At 30.5% G+C, this 13,268-nt stretch overlaps 1 long non-coding RNA gene across 1 annotated transcript in view; it reads right to left on the reverse strand.

Moving 5' to 3' along the window:
• Nucleotides 1–13,268, reverse strand: part of LOC135956243 (uncharacterized) — a 143,079-nt gene that overhangs the window by 36,772 nt on the left and 93,039 nt on the right. The gene's annotated exons all lie outside the window — the stretch shown is intronic.

Genomic DNA, 13,268 nt, shown 5'->3' on the forward strand with positions numbered 1-13,268 from the left:
AAGATGAATGGATGAAAAGTTTTTTTTCTTCCAAAGTAAAATTAACCATAAATATTGATGAACGAACAAGGAAATCTGCAATAACCACAGAAAATATTTATAAAATGAATGAAGGAATGAATGAATGAATGGTCACAGAAAAGAAACAAGCTGTTTTTTTATTTTTTTTAGTTGGGAGTTGAGTGGAAAATTACACTGAATTCAATTGTAAAAATAAAGCTCACGTTCAAATTAATTTGTAAATTGAAATTTTTTCGAAAGGAAAAATAAAAGGAAATAAAAACATTTATAAATAAATAGACAAGAAGGTTCTAAGGAAGATGTTAAGAAATGTAAAATAAATAGCAAAATATTTATACAATAAAAAATTCATTGAAAAACAAACGAATGAATGTAAAATATAAAGCTACCTTTACACTATCTGAGTTATCATCTGCTTAGAAAACAACTCAGGATTTAAATTTCTTTATTATCTAACTCAAAAAAGCTTTTTTGATGTAAAAGAAAGGGAAAGCTAATAAATAAGTTGAGTTTTTTGGCCACTCAGGTTTTCCAACATTGATGCTGGATACTGTAAAAGTATCTTCTGGCACCTAAGTGAGAAAATTTCTTAAAAAAAAGTATGCAACAAAACTTGAGTAAGCTTATTTAAATTTTCAAATAAATTGTTCTATAGAAATATCTTTAACCAAAATTATGTGAATAAATGTAGAATAATGTATAAATTTAGCGTCTCTAATTTTATTAGATTTTGAGAAAATTTTCTTCAAAAAAACTTTTTGTTTTCTATTTAAATAATATTCTCTATTTGACAGTTTTCTTTGTTTTTGAAAAGTTTTTGTTTAACTTTTAAATCGCTGATTTCTGTCTCAAGTTTTTGTTATGATTTTGCAGCCAGATAAGTTTAACTTTTATGTGGTTTTAGAAAGTAGAGCAATTTATGTTTCTTTTAACTTCAAAATAAAAATTCATGAATGTTGTTGTTAAACAAAGTCAAAATAACATGAAATACAACCAGCTTCCGGTGTTGCAAACAATACAAACACATCCATCATGACACACACCGTAAAGAACACAAGAACAAAACATGACTTCTTCCTGTTAGACTTGTCAGTCAAACAGGTTTTGTCACGCACATGATCATCTAAACGCATTGTTTCACGCACACGGATATAAATATTTGTACGTGTGGTGAAGTATTTTCGTTTTATTTATTTGCCACAGTGGGACTGTTTAGAGATAATAATGCTTAATGTAATTTATAATTTGTAGCTTATTTTCAAGGGTTTCTAAAAATTTACTCAATATTTAAATTAAATATTAAATTTTTCTTTTCTTCTTTGACCAGAACTCAAGATATGACCCCCACCCATGCAAAGCTTTGTTTTGGAACTACGAAAATAGGTTAGAGGAGGGAGGAAAAAGGGAGTAGTGTTTGTAGACATTCGATTTAAACTTTCCTACATTGAAAATGACAGGAAAGACTTCACCGAGAAGTTTGTTCCACATACGGACAGTACGGCTAAAGAACGAAAAACATCAGAAAACATTCCATTGCAGTACCGATAGAACAGTCAGTTGAGTTGGATACCCTACTATCACCAATAATTACCGAAATAGACTTTAAAGTACTGGCCATACCATGAATAGGATTGCAAATTTTTCTGTAATCTGCAAAATAATAGATAGGGTTGGAAGTTTGACGTAGAAGGTTGTTTAGAAAAAATAAGGAATAGAATAGATCCGAGCCTTGTGCTTTTATCATGCACTCGTTTGATGAGATTCCATCTATAACAACTTGTATAGTGCGATCTCCAAAAAAGCTCAATATAAATCAAGATAAATTATTACCGTCACCAAAAGCCACACTCTAACGAACGCCTTGATAATATCTAGAGCCATCAATTTACTTTCCCTAAAACGGTGAATGGAACGACACTAACACTGTTTCAAGATATACCATTTGGCCGAGAAGACTTATATATGTTGAGATCCTAAAAAAACAGTTTTACAGCACGAGCTCGAAAGAAGTTCGGGCAGTGGTTAATGACTTTCCGGCAAGGGAGAATGACTTGCGAATAATTCAGCTAAAAGGGTCAGTGAACTCCATAAAAGGAGTTGGATTTGAGGAACTAACATTATCCTTGACTCTTTTAACGAATGACCAAAAGCTATTAATGCTCCGGGGGAGCAGTAATTTCTTTAATATGAAGGCGTTGCTCGTATAGTAGTTTGTCACACGAAAATCTTGGCATTTTGCGTAGCGAATCAGTTTCTGCGTTTTGGTTATTGCGCCAAGTTTTCAATTTCTTTAGTGGCTGTGGGAATTAGCCTGGTTTAGGTAGTTTTGCTGCCGATCGTTTTCAATTAGAAGCCAAAAAAAGTATATCAGACAAACCCTACTTTAATTAAGAATAAATGATATTTTGACACGCACAAATCCAGATTTTACCATAGTAAATTAGTGTAATTACTGGAATGGTCCACATCACAGACTTAGATCCTCATTTGATGGCATTAAAAAGTTTCCCAACTTTTTCAATTTTCAAACAATTTTTAGAGAAAAATTATGCATTCAGAGCAACTTCATTTAATAGTCAGCTGCTGCGCAAGTTGAAAGGAATTCTGCGACCCAGTTGTATAGGTAGAAAATAAAGGATGAGTTTCGCCTGTTCAGAAGGAAAAAATATGAACAAGAAAGGAGTGAGTATAAAGAACTTGAGATGCACTACGACTGGAATGAAACACTGTAATTCTTTCAAAAGAAGGCTTCAGACTGCACAAGTCATACTGAGGCTATGTAAGAAGCATTTTTATAAAATTTTGTTAGGCGATGAAGTCAACAATCCCGAAAATGAAAATTCCGCACAATGACGGCATCGGCATACCGCCGCTCGACTATATTGAGATACAAACAGCTAAAGCCCGGTTGAAGAATAACAAAGTTGCTGGCGCCAATGGCATGCCTGTTTAAAACCGGAGTCAAATAGTTGGTAAGGCGCATACACCAAATCTTGTGTAAGATATGGTCTCAAGAATACATATCAGATGAGTGGAACCTCAGTGTACTTGGCCCAATTCACAAGAAATAACTTACCATTTGCACCGAGGTAGAACACCTACCATCTATACGTCAACTATAAAGCTGCATTCAATAAGAGAAAAGTTTTGTATCGCCATGTCTGAGCTTGGTATTCCTGCAATTGGTATTCTCGGAGCAAACCTCTCCAACCCCTTTAAAAAAATGAGAGCTTTTAGGCAATACGATGCCTTATCGTGTGATTTCTTTAATTTACTATAATGGAGAAGATATTGCAAGATATTATCTACAACAAAAGTACCATGCTGCTTGCATATGCTGATGACATCGACATCATTGGTCGCCACGCACGAGCTTTAAGTAAAGCCTTTGTAGAACTCGAAAAGCAGTCAAATAATATGGGACTAAAATTTAAGTAAACTAAAACGAAGTACTTTATTTCGAGTAGTAAAACGTTGCAATGTATCGAACTGCGTAAAACTTTCGATGATTACAACTTTTAGGTTGTTAAAGACTTCCTTTATTTAGGTGCCAGTGCTACTAACAAAAAAGAACTCAGCCTCGAAGTCGAGTAGCGAATAACTTTTGCTAATAGATGTGAATTTGGGTTTAGTAGGCACTTAAGTAGTAAAGTCCTGTCTCAAAGGAGGAAGATCACACTGTAAATACAAATCGCTAATTTTAACCGACCTGCTCTATCGTGCTGAAACTTGGGAAAATTCTCTGTCAGTGTTACTAACAACATTGAATTCAGTCTAGAAATCAAGAGGAGAATAACTCTTGCCAATATATGTTACTTTTAAGGATTCTATCCCGAGAATTTCCGGGACAAATTTCGCGGTAATTTTACCAATTTCTCACTACCCGATTCTCGGGATTTTTATTCGGGAATCCCGGGAATTAAAAACTGACGAAACTACAAAGAATACTTTATTTTTTTCACCAAATAAATTTAATTTTTTTGAGAGTTTTTAGCTTATACTCTACTACCAAAGGGTAGTAAGACCATATACTCAGTTTGTCCATTTTGGTGACCGATTTTTTTTATGGGCCCCTAAAGTTTCTGAATATCAGTGGGGCCTCTAAAAAAGGTGTCATCAGTTTTTCGTTAACAGCTAATTCAGACTTTGTGATATAGCTTAACTTTATATGGCAATAATATAGCAAAGAGTCCGCAAATAAATTTTGTTAATATTTCTTTTTCCAAAAAATAGCTTTTTTCGTGCACTTTTGTTGAAAAAATATAAGAAGAACATTTTTTTTAGAATAACTTCCAGGGTCTCCTAATTTTTCACTAACAATGTTTAGCCAATTTGTAGACACGGTAAAGTTGAACAACTTCTGAGAACATAGCAATGCATTCTGAACGTGCCTAGTCACTCTAAATAGCACCTTAACAATTTTCGTTTTTACTATTTTTTGACGCTAAAACAAAGCTTTTTTTTTAAATAGTACGATCAAGTCCACACTTCTATGTTGTTCTGTATTAATTACTCGGCTGTATTATTTATTTTTTTATGAAAACATATGTTTGTTACATATAGAAAGAATTAATTCTAAATTTCATTTTCGACATCAAAATAAATTTTATCTCCTAACGATTCAGTTAAATGTATTGAATTCATTACTTAGTGAATTCATTCCCTTGAAATTCTTTATTTATAGAATTAATTTCTTATTGAATCATTAGACATTTCTTCAAATCCATAACAAATAGATTCAAAAATGTATTGAATGATTAAATTTTTCTTCAATTCAAATCTATAACAAAAAGGCTTTCGACAATCTTTTATAATTCCTTATGTAAGTCATTAAAAGCAAAACAAAACTAAATGAAGAAAACTAATTTGAACACAATTTGTAGTAGATTTAAATTAACAAAAATTTAAACATTCTTCGAAAATAATTCAATTTATACAAAAGCTTTTGAATCAAGCTAAAAATTAGATGTTGGGAAGGGATTTACGGAATGAAAGGCTGATATTTTATATTTACTTATTAAGATTTTAGTGAATTAAGCTTAAATTGAATTAATTAATACGAAGCTCTGATATATAGTGATTATAACACAAAGTTTTTATATGAAATTTGGCTATAATATTAATTTACATTTATATTATCATTATATATTTCGGGAATAGCGGGTACCCGGGAATGTAGAAAAAAAACACCGATTCCCGGGAATCGAAAAAGGTCGGGAAATTAAAAACCATAGTTACTTTGCGCTTAGAAGGCAATTAAGAAGTAAAGTCCTTTCTCGAAGGACAAAGATCACACTAAAATTTGTTTAATTGTTCATTATGAACATCCTGCTCTATGATGCTGAAACATGATGTATAAGAGAAAAATTCTCTGTAAGATTTACGGCCTTATATGCGTTGATGATGGATTCAGAATTAGAATGAACAATGAGCTGTACGAGCTATACCTACGTCGAAGTAGATGTAGTCAAGCGCATTAAAGTCCAACGAATTCACTGGTTCGTGCTCTTTTGGCGAATGCATAATGACGACCCAGCTCTAAAAGTATACAATTAAGAACCCACCTATGGGCAATGTAGAAAAGGGCGGTCTAATGCCCGTTGGAATAAACAGGTGCAACAACATCTGAAACCATTTGGTGTCTCCAATTGGCTCCAGCATACAGAAACAAGGAATAGCAGGCGTACTATTTTTCTTGAAATAGCCATATAAAGTGAAGTAAGTAAACCTGATTTAATACAAAATATTCATTTTAATGATTACCTTTTCAAACTAAATTTGGATAAAATTTAGTATCAATTTCCCCACTGTGCATAAATTTTTTGCCAATTCATGTTTATTTGATTGTAAGCGTGCGTGTGTGTGTCTGTTTGTATCTTCATTTCCTTTAACTTTTGCTGTTGCCAGTTCCCTGAACGTTTTCTTTTAACACACATAGATTTTTAACAAGTTTGACTGTTTTCTTCTAAACAATACAAAAACTTCTCCTACCTTGTCTATTTTTTGTTTTGCTTTAAGAAAGCATTTTACTAAATCTATTTAATTTATTCTCTAAGTTAAAAAAACGGTAAGAATGATTGTTATTCTATTGTAACTGCTGCTGTTTGAGAAAGGGAAGGAAGGAAGGAAAATCTTACAATGATTGTTACCTTACCTTGCAACATATACACTTAATGATGGTGGCAATTATACATGGCAATTATGTGGGTTTGAGTATCAAATTGTTACTGTTATACACACACTCTCTCTCATACATATATCTTTCTAATGCTTAACATTAGCACAAACGACTTATTTTAACAATGGAATATACATTTGCCAAATAAATTAAATGTCTATTTTCCATCATTTTTTTTTAATCTTTGTTTCATTATTGCGTTTTGTTTTGCTTTTATCTACTAGTATTTATGTAGAAATGTGTGTCTGTAGAATGAAATATTTGTTTCTCTTGATTAGCTGTTCAAATGGTGGAAGTATTACAGTATTTGGGCTTCCTTTAGCTTTATTCTATTGTGTAAAATACGGGCTTTACGAAATGAATATTTAAGTCATTATCTATTTTGGAGAATAATGAAATGATACAAAATTCATTCATGAATTTACACTTCAAATAAATTCCATTTCATAGTGGTTGATGTCTATCATTTATTGAAAATGTTGGCAGTCTTGGTTTGAATGTATGAAAACGAACGAACCATTTGGGGTGGCATGTGTTGTGCATTTAAATTGTTATTAAGACAATAGAAGCAATGACAATAGCAAAGACAGTATAAGAACCATATAAATTAAATTTCTTCAATGATTAAATCTAAAACCATTGAATGAAGCTGTTAGTTGTTTTCAGCTGCAAATCTTTAAAATTTATAAATGTTTTAAAAGCAAGACCATAGAACAGAAAGAGATTATGTGAGGAAAATTATAACGACAAGTTAGTATGTCCCTTAGATGTAAGCTTAAGAAATTGGCTTGCTTTGGAAGCAAAATTTAGGAACAAATGCAGCACTAGAGCCCGTGCTGGAAATCTATTATTAATTCATTGTTGTGAAATCTCGCAACTTTTTTGTGTCAATAGACAACACAGAGTTTTTAGTTCTTTGTAAGGTCACGATTTATCGAGTCATCCATATTCATTATTGAGTATTTAATCTCAGAAAGTGTTGGGATATGGTCAAATGAATATGAGAGGCAAATATTACTGTAATAAATTGGATTTGAAGTGATTTTTAGTAAATCATTAATCTTAAATTAAACAAGTAAGAGCTATCTTCGGCTTATATCTTATATCGTCCACTCAATAAAACAATAATTATTTTTTTATTGCTTTTTTTTGCAAATAAGAATCTACATAACTGATTCTGTTATTAAGGAGACGATATACTCTTCACCAAATTATACTTTAAAATACAAATTTAAAATATTTTTAGGTAAACAAAATTTAAAAGTTTTTTTTTCAAAATTGTTTTTGAATATATTTTTTTTTTCAAAATTAAAATTTTTTAGTGAAACAAATGTACGACAAAAAATTTTTTTGTTAAAAAAATTCGGGTTCAAAGTTATTTTTCCAGAAATATCTTTCTTTGAAATATCTTTCATTAGATAACAATATGGATATATTGTCTATATTAATGACTTAGTAATCCAGATATAGATAAAAATAGGCCAAAAATTGAGGTTGTCCCGGTGTCGGCAATTTGTGGGCCAATTTTCTCGATTTTAAATAGCAACCGAGCCGATATATTTATGTATCAATCATGTTTGTAAGTTATTTGGGGGCTAAGGAAAGTTGGTTTCAACATACAGACGGAAAGACGGAGAGATGGACAGATGAACAGATGAACAGATGAACAGATAGACAGATGGACAGATAGACAGATGGACAGACGGACAGACGAACATACGGCTAGACGGAAAAACGGACATGGCTATATCGACTTCGCTATCTATAACGATCCAGAATATATATAGTTTGTGGGGTCGCAAATGAAAAATGTAGAAATGAAAAACTTATATATACCCTTGCCACTCATGGTGAAGGGGACTCTAGAGCTCAATTTTAAGTTTTCGGAGCAAACCCCTTATAGTAAGGAAGAAAACTAGAAATAAAACGGTAAAATTTTACCCCGACACCGAACGAGATCAATTTCGAAACTAGTCCATCATTCTTAAACGCTTCCGAAATGTCGAGCGTGACTACCTTACACTCTTTCATGCGGTGTATTGGTTGATACCACTGTTCTGAGAGAAACGCCAAGATAACCAATGCCATCCGTCGAATTGAGCTTGATTTATGTTTCAGGGTAATGGAACATTGGTCGTTTCGGATGTGGGTCACAAGCAAAGCTGTTGCGAATATTTTCAATATCCATAAATAATGATATCAATAGGCTTTTCAAACGAATAAAAAATATCGATGCTGGCTAACACACACTTTGTTTTACGGGTATTTAAATTTACAGATAGGAAGAAGGACTTAACCCTTTGACGACCATGGGGACACCGGTGTTCCAAAACGAAAATATTGAATAACTAAACAACGAAAAAAAGAATGGGTGCCATTTTAATTTTAATTAGTTCGTAAAAGTGTCTCTTATTAATGTGTTTAGATTGAAACAAGTTCGGTTATAGCTTTATTATACCCTTCACCTTCGTGAAAAGGGTATATATAAGTTTGCCATTCCATTTGTAATTTCTACATTTTTCATTTCCGACCCTATAAAGTATATATATTCTGGATCCTTATAGATAGCGGAGTCGATTAAGCCATGTCCGTCTGTCTGTTGAAATCAGTTTTCTGAAGACCCCAGATATCTTGGGGATCCAAATCATCAATAATTCTGTCAGACATGCTTTCGAGAAGTTTGCTATTTAAAATCAGCAAAATCGGTCCATAAATAACGGAGATATGAGCAAAAAACCGGCACAACCTCGATTATTGACCCATTTTTGATCTATATCTGGATTACTAAGTCATTAATATAGACAATATGGATATCTAATGATAGATATTTCAAAGTCCATTGCAACGATGTAGATAAGGCTATAGTAAGTTGGACCTACAATGGGTCAAAATCGGGAAAAATATTTTTTAACCCGAATTTCTTTTTCATCAAAAAATTTTTTTTGTCATACATTTTGTTTACCAAAAAAAATTTAAAAACTAAAAAAAAAAATTTTTAAAAAACTTTTTTAAAAGCAATTTCAAAAAAAAAATTTTGAAAAACAATTAAAAAAAAATTAAATTTTGTTTACCTAAAAATATTTAAAAAAAATTATTTTAAAGTATAATTTGGTGATGGGTATATAAGATTCGGCACAGTCGAATATAGCTCTCTTACTTGTTTTTTATTGTCTTTGAAAATTGACAGTTTTATTTTGGTACTGTGTTCAAGATTTGTGCAAAAATATTTTTAAGTGTAAAATTGATTTTTTAAATTTTTTATTGCGATATACATATATTCGGACTGCTAAGTGTCTTTTTGTTACAAAAAGTTATAAAATCATCATTCATGTTGCATGCATTGATATATAGTCAATAAACATGAGTATGGGGAACGACCAAAATTCCAGTAAATCCGTTAAATTTTTTTTGTTTTAATTCCAAAATATGTTTTTTTGCCGCTAACTGATTAACATTACACAGTCAAAATTATTACTTTTATCCAAATAGTCTTATGGTGGTGAAAGGGTTAATGAATATATTTAGTGGATTCACAAGGTATCTTATCATGTCATCATGACTACGCGGCTTGTCTTGTCCCCTTATGCGTTCGGCCTAGTTATCTGCTGCTTGGTTCGAATAGCACAATAAACATATCATACAGAATAGTATTTTTTTAGCAAATTTTTTGCTTGAAAGGCAATACATAATAAAATTTTTAAACCCTTGTGAAATATGAAAGCATTATGACAATATGACATGGTAAAACACCTTGTGAATCCACTTAATAAATTATGAATTTTTTATTTTTATTAATTGTTAACAAAAAAATTAATATCTTTTTCTGGTTTTAAATATATGTATTTTATAAAATTATTCGAATAATATTTTTTACTCGTTTACTCTTTCGAATAATCGCTGATATTTTAAAAATTACTCGAGCACTCGAATAAAAAACATATTATGAACTTTTATTCGATTAAAATAAAACCCGATTTATCATACATTATGTGAGCGATATGATTACTGTACGTATGAGTGATAATTAATGTTCCATTATAACACTCATTCGTTATCATGTTGCTGTATAAACATTAATTTACAAAACAGAAGCTTAATAATGGATTTGTAAATCTCTATAAATTTATCAAATTAACTGTTATTTTATCTATGTAGATTTATAATTTATTTTAATTACTTCCAAAAAACTTGGCTGACAAATACTAAAACTATTAATGCTGAAACTGTAAATTTTTAAATGCTTATAGAGGAAAGTTGTTAAAAATGTGAGAGCCTTTCTTTTAATCAAATTTACTTAGGGTTTCTTTTTACTTATCTCCCATCTATAATAATTAGAAAAAATTTATCACTAGCACATGGTTTGTTTGCATAAAATTTTCGTAAGTTATTTCCTTAAAAACTATAAAATTTTTATGGCCAACACAAACCGAAATAAAAATAAAATAAAACCGAAATATGTAAAATAAATAAAGGCCTTTCTTTGTGTTTAAAATTCCATGAGCATCACATATCCGAAGGCAATAACTAAGATAATTTTTGTTGGCCAGATGGTTTCTTTAATACTATCATATACTTAATTTATAAGTTAACTTGTACAATCTGCAATTTACAGCATGACAGTTTCAAAAACAAAAATGACTTAGGTTTTGTTTGAGGAAAGAACATAAATAAACAATAAAATTTGCAAAGGATTCAGCCACAAACTTTTTAAATTAGGGTGACTCCAATGTTAAAGTTTCTGCTACAAATAGTTATTATTTTAAAGATATCATTTCTTAATATTATGAATTCCATCACACATTATAAAAAAAATTACTTCTATTCTTCCGATTTTGATCATTACTCTTTATTTATTTTGTTTAATTTCGAAAAACTCGCGATTCTATTCCTGATTTTAGTTTTTGGAAAAAGTATCGTGAATAAAGTCGTGAGTTTTTCGAAATTAAATAAATAAATTAAATAAAATAAAAATGGAAGTATCCATTTTTCTGTGCTGTTTGGTGGAATTCATAATATAGTTGTTCTAGCCTAAACCAGAACACGTTTAAGGACAACGCAGTTACATTTTCAGGTCTGTCGGATTTTTCTCAAATTTGTTCCAAAGGAATCATACACGACTTCATTAACATTACGAAAAGCCCTTCAAAGCGGCATCGAACAGCATAAACTTTTACTTCCAAGTAACACAACGAACATTTTTTACAAAAATTTTATTTGGATTTTTAACTAAATCACATGCTTGTGATTCTGTTGAAATTGTAAAATTCTTTCTGGTTCCACTTTTTTATAACTTTTTATATATTAATTAGATAAAAACTTCTACATCATCATTTCTGGAGCTACCCTAATGTCCATCATATGTCTGCATTTGTTTATTTATGTCCATTGGTAAAAGAAGGCGACTTTCGTAAAATTTTAACCCCATATCCAATACAAATATTTGAAAAACATAAACAAACATGTAAAATGTTTATTTCACATTACATTAGCATTGACAGTTGGAGAAACATAAATACAGACGAAAAAAGAAAATTACTAAAGAAAACTTTTATAACAAACAGTTGATAAAAAGACCATTAAACAATAAAATTTATAGATCCAACAAAAACCAATAAAAGTTGAATAAAGCCTGCATATAATAGACAATATTTGACATTAGAAAATCGAACAACACTTTTTTTCTTTTTCTAACATAAAATCAACCTTTTTTTCTTAAACCAAACAATAGGGCTAATTTCAAACTCAAATACAGACATAAACACTACACTTATTGTAGGGATGAATGGAAACTAGAGTTTATGCTCAAATTCAAATAAAACTGATACCGTTAGCATATTCAGTCCGTACACAAATCAGTTGTACACACAGCTGTTTACTTGCAAAGAATCTTTTCTATCTGAAGTGTCTTAAAAAATTTAGCACACTTTTTCAAGACCACTTTAGTTTTGTTCATTTTTAACCCTTTTTTTATTATTGCCAGGGTCAGTCAACTATTTTTGTTACTATTACTATCAACGTTTCGTTATACATATTTGTTTTGCCATTAACTTTGTAACACATGTAAAAGAAATTGATTTTTTTAAATTAATACCAAACTACTTATGTCATCTATCAATTTAACTGATCCTTTAGAATCATATTGCAAATTATTCTAGTGCCATTTTAGAAAAATCACCTGCGACATTACTACTAAGATAACGTACAAATATATTGGATTTGAAATCAGAAACAGAGTCAAAATCAGTTATACCTATTACGTGTACTTAATGTTCGAAATGTCCACATTTTGCACCTTTAATTTTTGTTACATTTTGCACCTTTAATTTTTGTAAATTAAACTCAAGTGCAAATAAAAAGGGATTTACTAATCATGTATTACGCTTCTGTTTTGTAAATTTATGTTTATACAGCAATATGGTAACGTATGAGTGTTAAATTGAAACATTAATTATCACTTATACGTACTGTAATCATATCTCTTAAAAATAGTAAAAAATAAAGTTGGTAATTATTGGAGTTTTATTTTAATCGATTCATAATCGATTTTTTAATTATTCGATTGATCGATTAATTTTTAAAACATCAGCGATTATTAGAAAGAGTGAACGAGTATTTTTATTATAATACATTAAGCGCTTCCTTTCTTCAAATTTATATAAAACAAAGTGTGTGTGAGATATCATGGAAATTTTTTATTCGGAATTCTCCGCTCGCGACTACGTTGGGTGACGGGTATCGGAAATTTGTAAATTGGATCGATGGCATGGTTGAATCAACATTCGGATGAAAAACATATTAGTGAAAAAAATGTTGGAGACACAAATATTGTGAACGGTTTTTTGCTTATATTTGTGCCATTTGTTGCCCGATTTTCTCGATTTTATGTAAGATATTTGATGGCTTCGGAAAGTTGATTTTAATATACAAAATCACAGTCATCCAGAATTTGGGGATTGTCAATAAAGAAATACATCAACAGTATTTATTGTCAATAATATTGTAATTGGGAATTTTGTAATTGGGAAGTTAAAAAATAAAAAATTTTGTATTTCCAAATGTAAATTATCAT

Source organism: Calliphora vicina, chromosome 4 (genome assembly GCF_958450345.1).
Source record: "Calliphora vicina chromosome 4, idCalVici1.1, whole genome shotgun sequence".
Classification (NCBI taxonomy): Eukaryota; Metazoa; Arthropoda; class Insecta; order Diptera; family Calliphoridae; genus Calliphora; species Calliphora vicina.